We start from the raw sequence: 21,011 nt of genomic DNA on the forward strand, positions 1-21,011 counted from the left end.
TGTTTCGTTATCAGTAATTTTAATATAGTTTCAACGGTGGTGTGTTTTACTATCAGTAATTTTAATATTGTTTCAATTGAGTGTTTCATTTTATTATCAGAAATTTCAGTATTGTTTCAACGACAGTATTGATTAGTGATTTGTTATCAGTGAATTTAATATTGTTTCAATATAGTATCAGCATATTGTTATCAGTAATTTTAATACTGTATCAACAGCAGTATTAGTGTTTCGTTATCAGTAATTTTAATATTGTTGGAATTGTAGTATTAGTGTTATCAGTAATTTCAGTATTGTTTCAACGATAGTATTCGCGTTTCGTTATCAGTAATTTTAATATTTCTTGAATGGTAGTATCATAATGTTGTTGCAACGGCCGCATTTTGTTAACTGTAGCTTTAATTAGTCTTTTCATGCAATTAGTGATTCATGATTTCGAACTATATCTTATCGCCGATCAGTATTATAAAAGTATTATCTTAACTATCCAAAATAAAATACTGGGTTTATTGGAAGAAATTATTTTTACTACTTAAGAAATTATAAAAATTACAGTTACTCAATATTGTTGGAAGACACTGTTCTTAAGATTTTAAGTGAGCATTCAACAGCAAACATTTAATAAAAAAGAAATATGGCAAAACAAATTCACATTGCATGGTTACTAATCTTAGTAATATAGATTTTCTACCGATGTTCTAATATTTTGTAAAATATTTTTTTAAAAATAATATTTTTTGTCGAAAAATATGTGCCCAATTACGGAATTCTGTAATTTTTATCATCAAAATACGACATTTAAATATTATTACATATATATACAATACACATAAGGAAGTAAAATTAGAATATACACGAACATAATTCATCCAATTGTCTTTTGAACTCAAATTCATTTAACAATAAAGCGGTACTGTAATTTAAAGTTATGAATTTGATTACACGACGAGAAATTCACCAAAGTATTTACTAAGCAATATTACAAGACAGAGGAACATTATTTCGGTCCAGCATTTTGTGAATAATATATTTTAAAGTTTAGGAACAAAAATGATCGCAATCAACGATTTAATTTAGTATTTTGTACAAAAATGAAAGTGTATGAATAATAAATAAAATTTCATGAACAATCTCGACTATAAAATTTAACTTTTAAAATACGTAATAGTACTACAAAATTTTAATACGGCATGTACTAATTAATGCCTGACAAATAACTGGTTTCTAGGTGGTCTCACACACAAAACTGTGCATATTAACAAGCCTATAGCTCAAAATCATTGAAACTCGATTATTTATAATAATAATAATAATAATAATAATAATAATAATAATAATAATAATAATAATAATAATAATAATAATAGATAGGGTATTTCAAGACCGTGATTCAATGTTAATCAGGAGGAAACTTCGATTTCTGTTTATTCATACGAGACTTTTAAGCGATTCACATTAATAGTAGTTCATAATAAATAATTTGTCCTTGCTTAGAATTTAAGTAAATCAATGCCTAATCCTTATGTCTACTTGATAAATCATTTGTGATAATAATTAATTAATATTTTAAAAAAACAAAATCGTTTTGTGGACGATTATTGATACTTAGTTTGGGCAATTTTAATTATCTTAATGTAATATAAGATATAGTTTTCAACGTGAACGTTTTCTTAAGAAGAATAAACATTTTTTTAACAATCCTTAATGCAAAATAAAACAACCGATGTTAAAATAGTAGTGCTAGTATGATTTTAGCGAAAAGAGAAAAAAAACATATTTCGGTTCAAAAATTGATATTATTTCCAAACTTGTGTAAAGTAATTATAATTTATTAATTCTGTCCTAATGAAAAATAAGCTAAATAAAAATTAAATTTAAAAACATGTTGGTAAGTTCCTTCTTTTAGATGATTTTGAAAATAGTGTATTCCGTAATAAAGAGATCAGTAATTAACTTCAAGTTCACAAGTAACTAACTTTTTAGAAAAAAAAAAATCTTATGGCAGATAAATTGTTATAAAATTATGAATTCTCGTTAACACAAAATGATTCATTCTCTTTTATTTTTTTAACGAATACTAATTTACTTACTAAATACTATATATATTTCGAAGTTTGGGCGACGATAAGTTTTACGTACTAATTTCACATATTTTACAAATACTTTTTTTCTTAAATAGCGCTATGTAAATTGGTTAAATATTCACAATTATCTACATAAGTTCAGCTTGTATTGTTTGTTCAGTAATGATTTTTTTCCACATTTGCATATACAGAAAAAAGTATCTATCTGGAACGAACATCTATCCTAACAAGATATTCCGAACTGAAAAAAAAATGTACCGGTATATGTAATACTCAAATTGATGTATAATAAAATCTCTAGCGAGTGATAATCCATAATATATATATATATATATATAGCAAAAATTTAATTGCAAGTGCGTGAAAATGTCTTGGACTTTTTATTTTCTATCGGCAAAGAAACACTTTTATTTCATCCTGACGTCACCACAACTTAACTAACTATAATGAAAAGTGATGAAGGAATACTAAATGAATTATATTCAACCACTTTTGAAAAAATTTCCAATTAGTTTTCTTGACAATTTTCGATTGACAGTGAATCAACGCAGGACAAAAGCGGTCTTTTCACCGTGGCGGTACACAAAAATTCCAGAATGACGGCATCCAACGCTTGCATATCCCCATATATTGTCCTCTCAACGTTACGCAGCCGGCCATTACCACTTTTTTATTTAAAGCGAAAAAGAATCGTAAAAATATTACATTACACGAAAGACGAATCAGAATTCGTAATTCAAAATCATAATTGATCTATCCACAATCAATGTTAATTGTAATCTACATATTATCCAACAAATATCCACCACCATTAGCTTTTTGTATACGAGCACTAATCATGCAAATTTGAGTTTGTTTACGGGTAAAATAATAATTGCTACCAAACTGTCTTCCAAAATTCTTCCGGATTTTTTTGGTTTTCTCAGAAAAGTATGTCTATTAAAAAAAAAAAAAAACAGGTTGAAAAATAATATAAAATCTTACCTCTTTTGCATATGCAACAACTACTATTTCGTTTCAATATCTTTTTTCCTAATACCGGTATCTAAATTTCAAAACTAGTTAAAAACAGTGCACTGAAGTATATTTTTCTTCTTCCTCAGAGTTCAATCACTATTAAAACACACTGGATTTAACAAGAGTGGTGGGAGAAATAAGTGTATAAGCACAAAAAGTTTTTTAAATGATAAGTTCTCAATATTGGCGTTCGCGCGTCAAAAGAAAAAGAAATGGTATTTCATCTTGTATAAGAAAAAAAAAAGTGACACTTAACACTTATCGTGTAAGATGTATATTATGTGAAGTGCGTAATTTCAGCTTGTTTGTAAACGCTGAACCATCACCCCCCTTCCCGACTCCACTGAATGTTTTCACACATACTCGCACCTCCCTCCCACATACTCACACATGTCCTCTCTCTCTCTCTCTCTCTCTCTTACACACACTCACTCACTCGCTTTCTCGCTCTCACTCTCACACACACAGACATACAAACACAAACACAAGCCGAAGTATCTACTGGCCGGCCAGTTGGTACTCACTCACATACGTACGTCACTGCAATGTGATGGCGCCCGTGCGCCAACTTTTTTTTTTTTCACTGTCACTTCTCAAAAAAAAGAACAGGAAAACCAACAAAAACAAATCCAGCACACATATCCACCGCACTCTGATGAGTAACAAGGGGGACAAAAACATACACTGATTTTTTTTCATTGTTAGGGGGGAGGATAACGTAACTTGTTTCACCACTTTGGCAATGTTATGTTATACCTGGCTGTGCTGTGCAGTTCATCACGCTGTCCCAGGGCAGTCTTCCCTGCTCAGTAGCTCAGCCCTTACTACCATACTGCTGCATACACTTTATAATCAATCCGGCTGGCAAAGCGGCGAAGCTACGAAGAGCGGCAACTGAGCGACCGCCACGCTTCGTCTCAACTGAACTGATACCCCCATGAGCAGACGCACGGCCCCTCCAACTTTAAAAGAAAAGAAAAAGAAGGGGAGAAAAAAAAGCTCTGGATCTGCCTATGCTATTCTGCTATGCGCTCTTCCTCCATATTAATAATTAATGTTATCAAGTTCCGCTCTCTTTCGCCCGCTTTTGTCTCGAACTTAATCTTTGCATCTTCTTTTTTCTTCCTCACCTCCCTCAATACAGACTCCATCCATTCTTGATTCAGAATTAGCGAGGAGGAGGGGACAATCTTTCCATGACGTCAGGTGGGTAAATAGCCAACGCTGTGCTGCGAAGACTTGGCGCGTTGTAACTTGTAGGAGGGGAAGGTGATGGCAAATATTCATAAGGTATGATCAAGAAGTACCGAGGAGACATCAACTCAGCCCGACAAAATCCACTATTCTAACATAACGATACCTGATTGTGATTACGCCGTTCCAGGACAATCTTCAGCGTTCCATAATCCATCCAGGAGACAAAGCAGTGGTCAAATAACACTACACTGATATTATGTAGAGACACTTAAGATCTACGACGGGTTGTTCCAGAGATTTTCCTCACTACTACACACATTATAAACACTGCTGCTATCACAGAAACTACACAATTAACGCTGCACTTCCTCTGACGTACTGCGAAAAACTTGCTATATTCTCACGTAGACATATCAACCGTTACTTCGGTAGCGATAAAAGACGAAGGAAAAAAAGGACGATCCTTCTGAAGTAAAAATAACCAAACATAAGAACAATGACACTTCTGTATGTGTGATGTATTGCCTTCATAAACACTTTGTTGATAAGAAAAATACCACTGGAGCTTACCGTTAAAGCACCATTCAATATAATCGTCCTCACTATCCGACTAGTACACCCGAACTAAAAGAGGTCTTCACAAGACTGGGTGGAATTGCGAAAGGCAGGAATGGGGCAGTAATTAAAAGATTGAATACAATAGCTGAAAAGCCCACTGGCAACACTAAACAGAGAAGGGGGGGGGGAAGCACAGGCAAGGACAGAGGTAGAATAGTAGGGAGGGCGGGAAAGTGAGGGGAGCATCTAGAATCGCCGCTGAAGAGGAAAAAAAGCGATCCTTTTTCCCTTGAATTGATAGTTCCTTGCAACCCCTTTAACTTGCTTTTCACCACACGGTTTTCCAGGACGAATGAGTCCTTGCTACTACAGCCATGAAGAAGAAAACACAGACCTTTTCCGTCCCTCTCAGCCCGCGCGTTTCCCCGTAATCCTTAACGCCACTCCTGGTAATTACAGGTAATTAAGGAAGAAAGTGGGAGGACGTGGGAGGGGAAGAAGCCTCTAGGGGCCATGGTCCGTGTACACACAAGTCTTGACCCTCAAAACGTGGTGGCGGGAAGGGGAGGAGAGAGAGAGAAAGAGAGAAAAAGAGGATCGCTCGCTGGCAAAGGAACAGGTGTGCTGCTTCAGCTAAAGCGCTCTGCCAGAGGAAGGAAGTGGTGGCGGCAGCTAAAACACCCAACGATGTGGATCGGGCACTGCGAACACGTGCTCTTCGACCTGATTTATCTGTCAATTATGTAACAGTGGAAATTAGTCATTTGGACCTCTCATCACATTTCTCTTCCGCTTTCTTCAACAAATCAACAGCAAAATTTATATTTTCGTTCTTCAAAGCTCTGTTTAAGCTTGAACTTTTTAAAAGGAACATATGTAAACGCTGACTAAAAAACATTTTTCTTATATAGTGTAGACAGCCGTGCAGGTTTTCCCGGGAGATGGAGCAAGTGGAATCTCACAGGTTCCACTTTATTAGATTACGAATTAGGATTAGGAATTAGATTTCTGGGCTATCGTCACCTAAGTCCATTTAGCCCGTCACGAATATGAGGGATGACGTCCCTCGGCGAGCACACTATCCGATGAAAAGGAAGGAAGGAAGCGACTTGGAATCATTATGTTAGGTACCATCCCGGCATTTGCCTGGTGTGAATGAGGGGAAATCCAGGAAAAAACCTCACTCAAGATGGTTGGAATGAAAAAGCTGTTACACTTTTTCGACTGAGTGGCTTCGCCGGGAATCGAATCCGGGGCCCACTCCATTAGATGAAACGGATACTTCAGAAAAAAGTACCTTAGTGTTTCTAATTCTTTCTCGGGATTTAAAATGTTAGGTATTCTTTTATATACAGGATGATGACCAAAAGGTAGCCCTCGAGTGAGTTTCATCTGGGCCTTGAATAAAAGTAAAAAACAGGGCTGTCCATCATAGTATACAACCTGAATCAAAATTTGACTTTTAACTAGGAAAATATTTTCTTTAACCTTTTGGCTACCAAGTCCATTCTGAACAACGCCGTTGGTAGCAAGCCTTGTTTTTACGTTTTTTTTTTTTTTTTTTTTTTTTTTTAACGATTTCATGAAACGATCGTGGCTCAGATCTCAATGGCCTGAGCAGAAAATTAGATGCAGACTGTGTAGAAGAAAATAAAGGATCACAGAACAAAATATGTGTTCTTCATTCTATTGTCATCGTTGCATGGTTAATTTTAGTATGGTTCTTACCTTGCCTGGCCCGTGGTGAATTACAAATTGGTCATCACAACTGATATAATTATAGCAATGATGGACTATAATTTTTAAAGACATTTTTACTACTGTATATTAGTAATGTATACCAAAGACAAAGTTGAAGTACAGTAATTTATTTTATTCATGCTGATATGAAATGTTTACAGACTGGACGACCCTCGTTAAGCATTCTTGCTTTGCAATCGTGGGAAGATCCATAATTCAAAATCTCGCGCTCTGTTATCCTGATTTGAAGTTTCCTGATGTTTTCCCTCAGTTCCACCAGAAGAATGCCTGGTTGACCTTGTGCCGAAATTTCGTTTCGTACTTCTCACTGTTAACGTTTCTTAAAACAAAATGGCTTAACATGTAGCTTCCCAAATAAGTAAACAAAACTTCTTTATTGGATGTGGTCCCAGGCTCCCAGGTTCAATGAAGAACCTGAGTTCTAGGTCAACATAGAATTTTCGAATCTTGCAGAGGTGCAAATATGCTTTCTTCCGAGGAAGATGTTATCCCTCATCTCACCCGTTCTTTGAACACACCTTTTAGGATATTGAAAAAAATTATAGTCTTGTCGGGATCCGCGCACATCAGAAAGGAAATCACTAAGCATCTGACTCCTTGGATGCCTCCGATCTTAACTGGAAAGAATTTTAATTTAATTTAATTATTAACAAAACTTCATATATTGCTAAAGACCATTTTACACTATAAACACTAATGGGGAGATGGAAAGTTATTTTCGGAAGACATTATCTCACTAATTAAACAGTGAGATTCAGAAAAACAACATTCAAGATGACTAATTGCATAGTTGTCCAAGAGACGAGACAGAACTTCGCTGAAATTTACGAGACGAGACGAGAAAACATTTTCACCCACTTTTTATATAAACACCAAACCAAATCACCTGGCGTAACAGCAATTTTGCGGGCCTGAGCCGCTCCAACGCCATCTGCTAGCAACCGGCTGAACTACGTGGTCAGTGCGCTGCGTCGCCCTGTCTCTAACAGGCGTATCAAAGCTTTCTAGACCTAATGGCCGCCATGTTTTTTTAATTCACGTTGACTCCCCAGTTTGCCTCACGACGTTAGGTGGACACATCGGTCGGGAATCGAACCTGGGACCAGGCGAACGTGAATCCAACGCTATAACCACTAGACTACGGTGTCCCCTGTATATGAACTTAGAATTTGTATAATCTATGCTTCAGTAAATTGTATGTTCTGTGTGAGGTTTCAACTCTAATATGTGATAGGCCAGTGGTTCTCAATTACTTCCACTGGACTTGTAGCCCCCCTTTCTGTTTTTTAAACAATGACCCCACATCTTCAAATTCTGGTATTTGTGTAGTGATAGTAGCTGACAGGTATATTAGGTAGTAATATGAACAACTTATACCACATACAAGGGGATCCATGACATTATTTACATCTTTTATTGACTATGAACTGCATATAATCCCATGGACCCACTAAACTCTTTCCACAGGGCCCTAGGAGTCCGCAGACCACCAACTGGGAAAGACTGTGATAGGCGACTCAATTGAATTGTCTTCTTTCACTCTCTCGGACTAATATTCAATCTCAGATTACCACAGTGTAGACCGCTAGGGATGCGCACGAGACAAGATTTGTGGCTGTCTCGTCTCGAAAATGTGCTGTAAAAGTGATGTCTCGACTCGAAAAATGTACCTTTTACTATTGGAAGAGCCGTGTCTCGACTCAATTTTGTCAGGAAAATCCTGTCTCGACTCGTCTCGTGCGCATCGCCGCGAGGACCACTTTTGATGATCTGCAGGCCAAAGTTTGAGAAATTTCCTGGTATATTCGAAAGGTATGCATGCGTGGACCGATTTCAATTTTTGGTACTAACATAGAATGTTTGATACTGACCCATCGTTAGGATTAGGATTACGAATTAAATTTCTGGGCTTTTGGCAGCTGTGACAGTGTTAGTCCGGCACACATGAGAGATAACGTCCTTCTGCGATCACATTGCCCAAGGAATCGAGGGGGGAGGAGAAAAGAATCGAAAAAAAAAAGAATCGACCTGAGACCATTATGATAGATACCAACCCACCATTTCCTTGGTGTGAATAAGGGAAACCTCACTCAAGATGGCTTGCCTGGAAAAGGGGGTTACACCTTTTTTGTCCCCGCCGGGAATCGAATCCGGGACCGCTCCCACCAAAGCTGACCCATTATGTTGAGACAACTGAGGAGCTACCTGAATAAAAATGTAGCGAATTCCGAATTATTATCATCAGTATAATTAATAATCCTAGAAGAAACAGTGGGTCTGGACTCCTATATTTATATGGTCTACACAACATTGTTAGGGTCGTCAAGTCTAGGAGGCTTAGGTGGGCGGGTCATGTAGCTAGAATGGAAGAAAGTAGAAACGCTCTCAAAGTCTTGACTGGAAGACCAATCGGAAAACGACCATTAGGAAGACCTAGGCGCAGATGGGAGGACAATATTAAGATGGATCTCGCAGAGATTGGAATACAAAGTAGAAACTGTATGCAGTTAGCTAAGGATAGAAGTCAGTAGAGAGCTTTTGTGAACGCGGCATTGAACCTCCGGGTTCCATAGGCCATAGAGTTAGTTAGTTAGAAGAAACAGTGGGAAATCATACTGATGGAATCATTTAGTTACATCTGTTGCAATTCTCTAAAAAGCCAGAAACAAAGAAGATGGGAAACTATATCCTAACTACAAATCATCTTTACAGCAAGCCGTCTGCTCGGCCATAACCCTTCGTGTCCCACGAAAAATCTTTAGGTTTAGTGTACAAAATCTTTAGGTTATGATCAGTAGGCTAAAGGAGACGGGTCATTAGTGAAAATGTATAATTATGCAAGAATAAATGGAATGAGAATGTGGGAGGAAACACAAGAATCCCGAGAAAACTCAAGAGACTGGGATCGAACCTGGGACCCCATGCACCAGAGGTGAGCTCTACCACTAAGCCATCGTGTTCTTCTTGTAACGTTTTTTCATCAAGTTTATTTTTCTTTCATTATATGAACAAAAAAGTTATTTTCGCTAGTCTCCCTGCGTGTATGGTGTGCTTACTTTTTTTTGTTAGCATTCTGACATCTGACGAATAGATTCTTTGGCAGAATTCCACGGCGTGGCAGCACAAACGTATGATAGTACGAACGAACGTAACCTGCGGCAACACACGGAACAACAAACGGTTCTGACAAAACCGCGACAACCTCTTCCGCTATAGTTCCCGAGTTTGCCGCCCGAGGGCAGGCCTGCAGTGTTAGTGAATTTGTGAACCACGTGATATACACAAGATAGCCCGAGTGAGAGGAGGGCCATCGACGTGGGCCACATGAATCACACCACCTGGCGCGAAATGTTACATTGTAGAACAGGGTTGCCAGACTGAAATACAAACAGTGAAAGGTGTTTGTATCAATCACAATCACCAAGCGATATCATTGGAGATTTTTCTTTCAGGGTCTTGAGCTGGTTAATCTGTAATAGGGGCATCTTTTTCACATTACCAGAAGTGAAAATGTCCTTATATCGGAAGAATACTAGTTGATGTGTAGAAGTGAGTATCTGTGTTGTGAAAGATGAAGCCATTAATTATGTAGTTTCTGTACACGTGACACATCTAATCCTAACACAAAACATTCTCACACTACAGCTCCTAATCCTGAATGTTTCATCCACTGGTTTGAACTCACGCCAAGTGAGTTTTGTGGTGGACAAACACCGTGTGGGTGTTTTTTCTCAGGGTTCTCCCGTTTCCTCTCACTTTCTTCATTCCACTATTTCATTCATTTCTCATCATCACCGTCTCCTTTAGCCTAGCCGGCATAATCGTGGGACATGAAACTTAAAAAAGATTTCATTTCATAGAAAATATAATTAGTTAGTTCAGTGATTCTCAACCTTTTTTGATTGACGGTACACTTTACTGACGATCCATGACACCGTGACACATTTGTTTAGTTTTTACTATCAACAATAATATAAAGGTGTAAGCCTATAACTTTCTATAAAAGAGTGATTTTATGTAGTACTGACCGAGGATGCTGCCACTGGAGACACTCTGCTTCCAAAATTGATTTTAACATTACTAAATGCACCCTGATTTTCAAATTCTAAAATTTAGCGACACAACCTATAGGACTGCACGATACACTGTAAGATAATTTCCATTTTATCAAACAGGAAAGGTTGGACACGAGTATAATATACAGTTAATTTAATTATTGCTCCTAAGTTTATTAGTTTAATATCTTTAGTTTATTATTGTTCTCAGATAATTAGATTTCGGTGTGTGTGTATTGGGATAGGACGTCACTGTCTCATTTTGGATTAGGTCCATTGCACCTTCAAACCTCTGCGACCTGTTGGACCTTAACGTATCTTCCTCCTCCCCTCAACATTAATAACCTAATTTGCTTACTCACTGCTTAACCGAAAATCGAACATTTGGGAGCACAATAGATGCTATTACATGTAAAAAAAAAATATTTAGTTTTCTAATATAAACGAAGTATTGCTGCTACTCTTTGTCAAACCTACCATTACAAACATTTTTGGAGATAAAAAGCAGTTTTTCTAAAACCCTGCGCCTCCCAGGTTGAGAAGCACTGCATTACATTACACAAAACAGCCAGCCAGAATTTATGAAGACTCTTAACCATTTTGTTTTATCTCTTCTGTACATACCTGTTTGGTTGTTATATTTACAAGGAAAAATGTTTCTCCATATTTAGAAGCAATCAAAATCCTACAACCGAGAGAGTCACGCAACCACTTTTCACCTTGGCTTAGCTAATGAGTCAATAAACACAGGGTGAGGCAATTAAGAAGGCGGAATGCTAAGATAGAGTTGTGTGGGAGAGGAGGAGGGAGAAGAAAGAAAAAGGAGAAGATAACATCATAGAAAATTGTGACTCTTGTCAAATTCCAAAGAAGTGACGACGAGAGAACTTGATGAAGCAAGTTTTAGCCAGATTAGCAAAATGGGAGAGAATAATTAGTCACTTTCAAAAGATATGACGCTACAACAGAATCATTTCTTTTATTCGTCTTATTATGGTACTCCTTCCAACCAGTGATTAGCATATTAATTTACTTTGCAAGCAACTATACATACATACTAGAAAGTTGAATACCATATTACAACATCTATTTATTTATTTATTTTTCATTTTATTATACAGTATATATATACATATTCCAACACAACAACAAGTATGGATAATATTTCAAATAGAATATACATTAAAGGTGTTGTAACAAGGACAGTGACTAATTTAGGTGTGACCACGATTTTCTTTCGTGGAAGCATCGTTGCAATATCCTAGTTTTATTTACAAGTATCGTCCCTTTTATATCGTCCTCAGCGATATATATATAAAAAAAAAAACGACGTTGTAAAAGTACGTAACATTTAACAAAAATATACAGGGTGTTTCAAAATAACACCAATAACATTTGGGAGATTATTCCTGCCACCAAGACAAGACAAAAAGTATAGACCAACCTAGGTGCACAAATGCTTCCTCTCGGAGTTATAGGCTCCTGAAAACACGAAAAAATGAACTTTAAATGTCTATAGCTCCAAAACTATGGGAAGTACTGTAGTCGGGTCAAGACTTCACTTAGGAACTAACAAGTACCCTATCCAAAAATACGTGTTTCAGAATTCTAAGGTACTCACGCAACAATTTTTATAGAGGGAGTTTGGCTACAGGCATATATAATTTCAAGTACTCACCAACTATCTCCATAAAAATTGTTGCAGAAGTACCGCACGATTCTGAAACATGGATTTTTTGATAGGGCACGTATTAGTTCCTAAATGAAGTCTTGACCCGACTACGGTAGGTCCCATAGTTTTGGAGCTATGGACCTTAAAAATTCAGTTTTTCAGGTCTTTGGCAGCCTATAACTCCGAAAGGAAGCATTTGTACACCCAGGATGGTCTATACTTTTTTATCTTATCTTGGTGTCAGGAATAACCTCCCAAACGTTGTCAAGTGTTGTTTTGAAACACCCTGTATAATCCTTTCAATATAGGGAACATCGTAGTCTAGTGGATACAGCACTGGACTCATGTCTCGGGTTCGATTTTCGGCCGGTGCTTCCCAATTTTCGGCGTCTACTTCAGCGTCGTGAGGCAAACTGGGGAGTTACGTGAAACCAAAGCAAACTTCTTGATGCGTCTGTTAGGGCCAGGGTGTGCTCGCCGCTAGGCTGGACGTAGTTCCACCAGTCGCTAATAGATGGCGCTGAAGCAGGCTTAGGTTGAGTTTAGTTGATTTTGAGTTTAACGTCCCTTTCAGCAGCGATGTTATTTGAAACGGAACCTACTGATTAACGTGGAATCCGAACCACATGAGCTCCCGCTAGAAATGGAACCCGGGTCTCCGGAGGCAAAGGCGCGTACGCTAACCGCTTAGCCACGAAGGAACTCGAAGCAGGCTTAGGCTCACAAATGGGCCGTTAGTACTCCAAGTGATTTATTTTAATCCTTTGAATATAGGAAAGAATTAGGTTAGGCTTGATGATGGATTTGGAACTAAGTGATGCATGGTGATGAAATGATGAATGCAGCCCATTCATACAATGATATTCATTATTTGCTATTTCTTAATTTAATTAGCTCCCCGGATCGCATCATGACGTTAAACTACACTGTAACTTTGTGATTCAACGGAATGAAATGATCCCTGTGAATTGAACCAAGGATGATCACGTGCTCCAAAAGCACACGCGTTACTTGACTTGATTAATTTGTATATATGTCCTTTTTGTTGGTTCGACGATTTGTAGTTTAGCGGCCCTTTTCAATACCGAGACCATAGGAGACGTGGACCTACAGCTTAACAAGAGCTCTTACCTGGAATGGAACGCAGGCCTTCCGCACTGAAGCCGCGTGAGCTAACCATATAGTCACGAGGAGCTCTTATTTACGTCCCCTGTCAGTAGTGAGACACTACAGTTGACGAGATCCACAGTTTACGGTAGAGTCGAATGCACTCTCAAGTCTCAACGGAATCAAATCCAAAGGAAATAAAATACGGAGAAGAGCTACGTGCGTTAATCATTTAACTATACTATAGTGATCGCATGGAGTCGTGAAGCTTGACCTAGATCTACCAATTTCAGCATCAAATAGAATGCGAGAACCCGGTCGTCAAGCCCACATCCATGAAATTTTGTCAGTAGTCTCTCGTACTATACAGAGAACATCTCTTGAGAGTACAGTGTCGTCAGATTGACGCTAATTTCGTATTGTTTGATTTTATTGTTCTTCTTTCATTTTTAAAATATATTTTTGCTACTATTATTGTTACCGTTTAATTCGATTAATTGTTAGCTAGTATTCGTGTTATAGTTTTATTCAAATGCTGGTTTATTGTCGCTCGTTCGCCAAGTTTAGCAATAGTTTTAGTGGACTTGTTTCACGTTTTCTTAAGCATGGGTTCGGAAGGCAGCTCCACGAATCGAACCGAATTCTTCCGATGCAGCACACGTGATGAAAGGCAGTTCTACGATTGGTGTAGAGCCCAGGCTTCACGAGTCTTCGCGGTAACTATAGCTAAACAAAATAAATGTTCTAGTTTTACGTCCCACACTTATGCCCTCTCACACGTCCTGGGATTCAACCGGCACTCACCCACTCACCCACCATGCCTCCTATACTACCTAAAGCAAAAGCATTTTGTAGTCCTACAGACCATCTACACAGAACATTTCACGAAATCGTGGAAGCTTTACTAAATATAGCGTGTATTACACATGCAAAATAATTCATCTGGCAAGGCAAACATGTTGGATTTTCCGAAACGCTTATACCTAGCCAATACGCTACTGCGTTAGTTGCTTTGAGAAGCAAAATCCACACAACACACACACATGGGCTGTGCGATATCGCTTTCGCGGTTGCCTCGAGAACAGCTAGATGGAGTTCCCGTCTGCGAACTGGAGAAAAGACGCGCACTCAGGAAGAAAAAAAAAAAAATAGAAAATAGAAACGGCGGCGAAGAGAAAGTGAGAGTTGCTGTATCGTCCATATAGTAAACGGAAAGTTCAGAGAGAAAAAAAAAAAAAAAAAACGGGATTCTCAGCTGCAGTTTGTGACACATCAAGCACGACTGTGAACCGCAAAGGACATAACCATTTGTAAGGATCGTCAAACATTCTCTGTATAAATATTCATATACTCCGGATCAATAAAATATGGATAATATTCTTGCGATTAGCTGCTACAGTCTGAACAATATTCGTAGTATTCCCGTTAAGTTTCAGAAAATATTCTTCTATTCACAGAAAAGAACGAGATTCTCAGCTACAGTCTGTGAGTGACACCTCAAGCTAGACAATGAAATGAAATGAGATCTTTGAGTTTTACGTCTCACGGTTATGCCGGTTAGGCTAAAGGAGACGGTGATGATGAGAGATGAGTGAAATGGTGGAATGAAGAAAGTGGGAGGAAACGGGAAAACCCCGAGAAAACCCACGAGCACGGTGTTTGTCCACCACAAGGTCCACACGGCGCGAGCTGGGATCGAATCAGGGATCGCAAGCACCGGAGGTGAGCGCTCTACCACTGAGCCACCGCCTTCCACCTCAAGCAAGATTATGAACCTCAAAGGACAAAACCGTTTGTAAGGATCAACTATTCCTCTGCGAAAATTTATAAGTACAGTGTGCTCCTGGCCAGTAAATTACAGATAATATTTCTGTCATTATCTAAATACTTGTTTGTAGTATAAGCTATCCTTTAGTTTGAAGCGATAAAATTTTAATGTGACTTCTGTCAAGAGCAACCACTACACGACTCGTATACAGAAAACTGACCATATCGACAGTAGCTCAATGATAAAATATTCGCCTGCCAAGCACACATACACACACACACACACACACACACACAAAAAAAAAAAAAAAAAAACAGTGATTCTGTTTGTTACTAGTTCTATGTTCTTTTTTCCTCTTCTCTCTGCAATTTATCCCATAAGTAACCATGTTACTTGAATCTTACTCTACCTCAAGGGACCTCGCGCTCATTCCATTTCTTACTCGACCAACCTCAATGAAACACGTACTCACTTCACCTGTCACTCTCTAACTACAATGGAACTCGCATTCACCTAGCAGTCTCAATGGAATTCGCGATCACTCAACCTTTTACTCGCCATCTCAATGGAACTCGCGCTCCTCGACCACTCGCACTTACTAGCCGATAATAATGGAACTGACGCTCTCTCCTCTCATTTGTCAACCCTAATGAACTCGCATTTCTCACTCGTCAACCTGAATGGGACTCGAGTTCACTGAACCTCTTACTCGCCACTCTCGCCACTCTCACTATCTCGCCACACGTTCAGTCGATCTCTTATTCGCCAACCTTGATGTCATTCGCACTGACTCAACCTGACAATCACCGACTACAATGGTACTCACAATCATTCACCAACCGCAATAAAATTCACGTTTCTCGACTTACCATTCGTCGACTACAATGGAAATCTTGCTTACTAGAACTTTCACTCGTAATTTCAGTAAAATGCGTGCCCACTTCCAGTGAAATGAGAGCCAGTTCCATTGCAGTTCGCGAGTAGGAGGTAGAATTAGTGCGATTTACATTCAGGTTGGCGAGTGAAAGGTCGAGTGAGCACAAGTTCTGTTGTGATTGACGAGTGAGACGTCAATCAGAACAGAACTTGTGCTCACTCGAACGTTTACTTGCCAACATGAATGTAAATCGCACTAACTCTACCTCCTACTCGCAGACTACAATGGAACTGGCTCTCATTCGCCAACCTCGTAGAACTCAAGCACACTGAACTTCTCACAATGGAACTGGTGGTTACTTGACCTCTCACTCGTCAAACATAACAGAACTTGTGCTCATTTGACCTTTCACTTACCAATCTGAATGTAATGCACTCATTCGACCTTTCACTCGTCAATCTCCATGTAAAGCGCACACTTCATAACGAATGGAACTTGCATCCAAAAATTAAGGACGAATACATGATTAATTGTACACTCTGATCCTTCTATAAATTAACTAGGGAGATTTGCAGTTGTTGCATACTTTATGGATTCTTATATTTCACAAGAGTCTGAAGCACAAGAACAACTAATTACAAGCAATGTTGGTTTTTTAAAAAGAAAAGCTTCCTTTAGCTTTCCCCCCGTTTTCCTTATTTTCTCTTCCTAATCTGGTCGTTTATGTCTATACACATTTATTCAGATTCAAAGGTTGCTTGTTAACATCTGTAGAGGTTAAATTAAGTACTCGACAATACTAAAAGTTTCTTTTCTTTTTTTCATTAAGAAAAAAAAAATCTTTCCAACGTAATGAATTAAAATATAATTGCAAGTAGGTAGGTGGAGCGAGGAGCCAAGCATGCTCCCTCTTTCATATTTTTATTATTACGAGACGACTTTTTACCACCATCCACCCCAGTCTCCTCTCCCGTCCCCCTTCTTATATACCTCTAAGGAAAAGAACTTTTAAAAAATTTGCTCTCGGAGGATCTTAGTTTTCAAGAACATCTCTCAACGGAGAAGCCTTCATCTTCTTCCATCTTCTGTGCTTCGTCCCTAACAAGATTCTCGCGTCTCCCCCTCCCGCTCGCTGTTCCACCTTCCGGCTGATGCGATCCTACTCTTTTATTCTCCATCAAACATCAAGAATTGCAACCAAGCGCAAGAAGACCGTGGGCGGCATTACGTTCTCCAGTAGGGTAAAAAAGAAGGGAACGAAAAATGCGTGTGTGTATATATATCTAGTAGGGTAAAGCCTGGGCTGGTGGAACCATGAGGGGAAAACGACTACATGAAAAGAACGGGGTAGCTAGTCGGTAGATGGTAGCACTAGCAGTAGTAACAAGAAAGCAGGTGAAATACATGATATGGTTACATGTTGTGTGTGAGTGTGTGTGTGCAATATACATCTAAAGAAAAATCTAATGTTACAAACGCTAGGTCCAATAATTCCCTTTCGCTCCTTGCACTTAGTTTTTTCACTTCTTCAATGTGTGCCGTAGTAAATGAATGTGTGTAGTCTTATAGACACAAGGAGGGAAAAGGGAAATTTTATAAAAGCGTAATATTCTACTCGTTGTACTATATGGATATTAAAGTTGGAAGCCAAGTCGCCAAAATGAACACAGGAAAATGTGTGATGCAAAATAAGCAAAGAAACAGGGAATGGAAAATAATTATACAACGCAGAACACTCAAGGTGTCTTGTTAGATTCCTGGCCTCGCAAACTTTTCCTCCTACACTCTCATTCCAAAATTACTTCATAATAATTCACTGTCAATAATCATCGTCTTCTTTACCCTATAGAGCATAACGTAACGTAGAACTACAAACATTTCCTCTTATTTCAATGTGGAGCGCTGAATATAGTGTGGGTAATAAATGGAGTATCTACAATGAAGGTATTATAGGGAGCTTGCTTTAATGCGAGGCTGACGAATTCAGAGTTGATTGGCAGGTTCCCCACCCCGTCGGCAAGAAACGGTCACTCGACGGTCCTGGGCAGGGTTGCCAGTGCGTTGTCAAAATATTCAGCTAATACTCTCTTAATTCAAAGAGTTGATGCAATTATGTAATCCCTATCGAAGATCCCTGTATACGTGGACACACGCGAATTAGGCTGTGATAACAAATGCTTCAGTTTTTTTTCTCCCGCGCTTCTTCGTCGCACTGCACTATGGCCTTCCTTATTACTTCTCTAGCTTCGCTGTGTGTAGCTTGCCCTCTCTTACGCTGTGAAGTCATTGTCAAATGAATAATAAGCAACAAAACCGCAACCACAACAGCACACAACAAATAACCAACTCACACTAACTCTTCAGAATGACATTCATGTGACAATTTTTTAACCCTGGCAACGCTGACATATAGAAGGAGGGTAAGGGAGTATTGGAAGAGTCAGGCAGAAAAATTGTTGAAATTTTTCCCCCTTTACCTCAGCCCCCGCTGGTAAACAAGCTAGCTCCCTATAATATACGTCGCTAAAACAAAAAGTACTGGCGACGGTTAGTGAAAGTGATTAAAAATTATTATTTTTTTTAACGTTCCACGTTTATGTCTTTTAGAAGGGGTGTCCAAAAGTGGGTGCTAGGGTGCAGGTTATACGATTACTCTTTTCTTCGAGGGGAGGCGACATAGTTTCACGTTGAAAATGGCAGAACGGAACTTTAATTATACTATAATGATGCTTTTAGTTTTTCATTGAAAAGTGACACAACCGAACTTCAATTATACTATAACGATGCTTTTAGTTTTTCATTGAAAAATGACACAACCGAACTTTAATTAAACCATAATGATGCTTTTAGTTTTTCATTGAAAATGACACAACCGTACTTTTAATTGTGGCATAATGATGCTTTTAAGAACGCTAACATTTTAAAATAATTAATTGTAATGCATTGTCTTTTGATTAAAAGGACAAAACTCTGACGGGAGGCATAAGAGGATATGGATTATTTAAAAGGAAAACGGGACAGGTTATTACTACTTTGAGGTGCGGGAGAATAGTAACTTTGGGACGGTTGACCCCAAGCATTTGAAGGAAAGGGTCATCTCCGCCCTTTAGGCTAAAGGTGACAGATGATTAATGAAATTAAATGATTACGTAAAAAAAATGATAAAATTAAAGTGTGGGAGGAAACGAAAGAAGCCCGAGAGAACTCACTGACACAACGTCGTTCACTACAAACCTGCATAAGCTGAGACAAAACTACACACTTCGCACCAGAAGTGAGTATTCCATTACTGAGTCAACGTCATTCTTTGGAATGCACGATGTGTTAGTAATCCTCAGAGAAAAGACGGAAGATAGGACACAGTGTAAAGTTGGATCTTAGAAAAGTAAGAAAGAATAACTCAGGTTTTGTATATGATGGAATTTCTGATGGAGTCTTTGTTTCTGCAATCTTCCGCGCTGGTCTGATTGTAAGGCTTTCGTTCACAGGATCCCGAGTTCGATTCCCGGTAGAAGAGCCTTAAAATTTGAACACATTATGGTGGGTGGGATTCCACCTTAAACTTCATGTCTCATATTCACATTGCCACAGTGCTGAAAGGGACGATGAACTCCAGTCCAACTAACGAATTTTGTTTCTGCAGCAATGAACTTTCGGATTCCTTAAGTTATAAGTCTTGGTCAGTTTCATTTGGCAATTTAATTCATAATGATGCTTAATTTGCTGCCAACACACAAAAAAGTCATTATTCGATACTATAGAGATTTACTGACTGTTCTTCTTAATAGTTTATTTTATATGGCCGATGGATGTTTTCTCGCCTTTGAGACACACTCATATATGTAAACATGAATGAAATTACTTTTCTAATTGCGCTCGACGTCAAACGCACGCGGCGCTTCATCAATCAAAACGGGTAAAAGAAAATCACTTTGTTTACATATATGTCATCTTACACAATGAACGCACTCTAGTGATTGATCGGCGAAGACAAAAGTAGTAAGACAAAAGAACTTTGATTGTTTAATTAGAAGCAGTACAAGGAAGCAAAGCTGATGGTCAAACGTCATCAATGTATAAGACTAAGTAAAAAAGTCGAAATACATATTAAGAACATGCTGTAAATCAACGTCACTGTAGCAATAATTTCTTAATAAAGATAATTAATTACGTTAACAACATGAATTTGCCTCTTATATGCTTGTTCAAAAGTGGTTTATATCGACACAAATACACATTATATAGCTTACATACATACAGGTGTGTTTTGTGTTTGTGTGTGTAGGTAGGATAATAAGCAATTAGGGTCCACTTGACGAAAGTGGCAGCAGGTGACCATATCGGTACAACAATCTTGGTGAGAAGCAAAATTTCTATCTATCCTATGACGGGGCCATGGCATGCTCCTCTAATTCAATTCTGAGTGAGTGAAATAGAGTGATGGAGAAGAGCCTGTGTATACTACGACGGTTGATCCCGCATGATGCCCGGTGCGCTCACTAACTGTACCGGTTGTAGTTCGCAGTCTACCTTAAATAGTGGATCCTGTCCTTCAGAACCTCGGCGTTGTATAAGAAAATACAACCTGCAATCCTCATAGGGAGTTGAGTCAGTAGGTAGTGCGTTAAATGGATCAAATTGTAAGTGTAAGTCAACAGATCCATTTCTCGTTGTAAAAACTGGGATATAAGAACATATACCGTCATCAACTTTGTAATGTTACTCAATGTAATGTATAAAAGGCAATTTCGCAAAGTGCCACTTTTATTAAAACAGGAAGTTAGAAACTGGACCTTTTTGCACATAAGCACAACCAAACGTTTTTAAAATACCAGTATAAACCAATGAATCTACAAACACCATTTTCCTCCCTACACATTAATCGGTCGTGTTTCTCAATGGTCACGGCAGGTCG

The 21,011-nt window shown here is 38.4% G+C and overlaps 1 protein-coding gene across 9 annotated transcripts in view; it reads right to left on the reverse strand.

The window, feature by feature from the left end:
* zfh2 (Zn finger homeodomain 2) overlaps positions 1-21,011 on the reverse strand; it is a 617,436-nt gene that overhangs the window by 180,157 nt on the left and 416,268 nt on the right. For 4 of the 9 annotated variants that reach the window (XM_081745109.1, XM_081745103.1, XM_081745112.1 and 1 more), the window contains exon 1: positions 3,858-4,035. The exons of 2 other annotated variants lie outside the window; for them this stretch is intronic. The gene's annotated coding sequence lies outside the window, so the exon portion shown is untranslated. Of the gene's footprint in view, positions 1-3,068; positions 3,492-3,857; positions 4,036-4,461; positions 4,729-4,868; positions 5,018-21,011 lie in introns of those variants that run through there. 3 more of the 9 variants (XM_081745107.1, XM_081745108.1, XM_081745106.1) reach the window with 3 other exon arrangements.

The sequence above is a fragment of the Thermobia domestica genome, chromosome 18 (genome assembly GCF_964235325.1).
Source record: "Thermobia domestica chromosome 18, izTheDome1.hap1.1, whole genome shotgun sequence".
NCBI classification, from domain to species: domain Eukaryota; kingdom Metazoa; phylum Arthropoda; class Insecta; order Zygentoma; family Lepismatidae; genus Thermobia; species Thermobia domestica.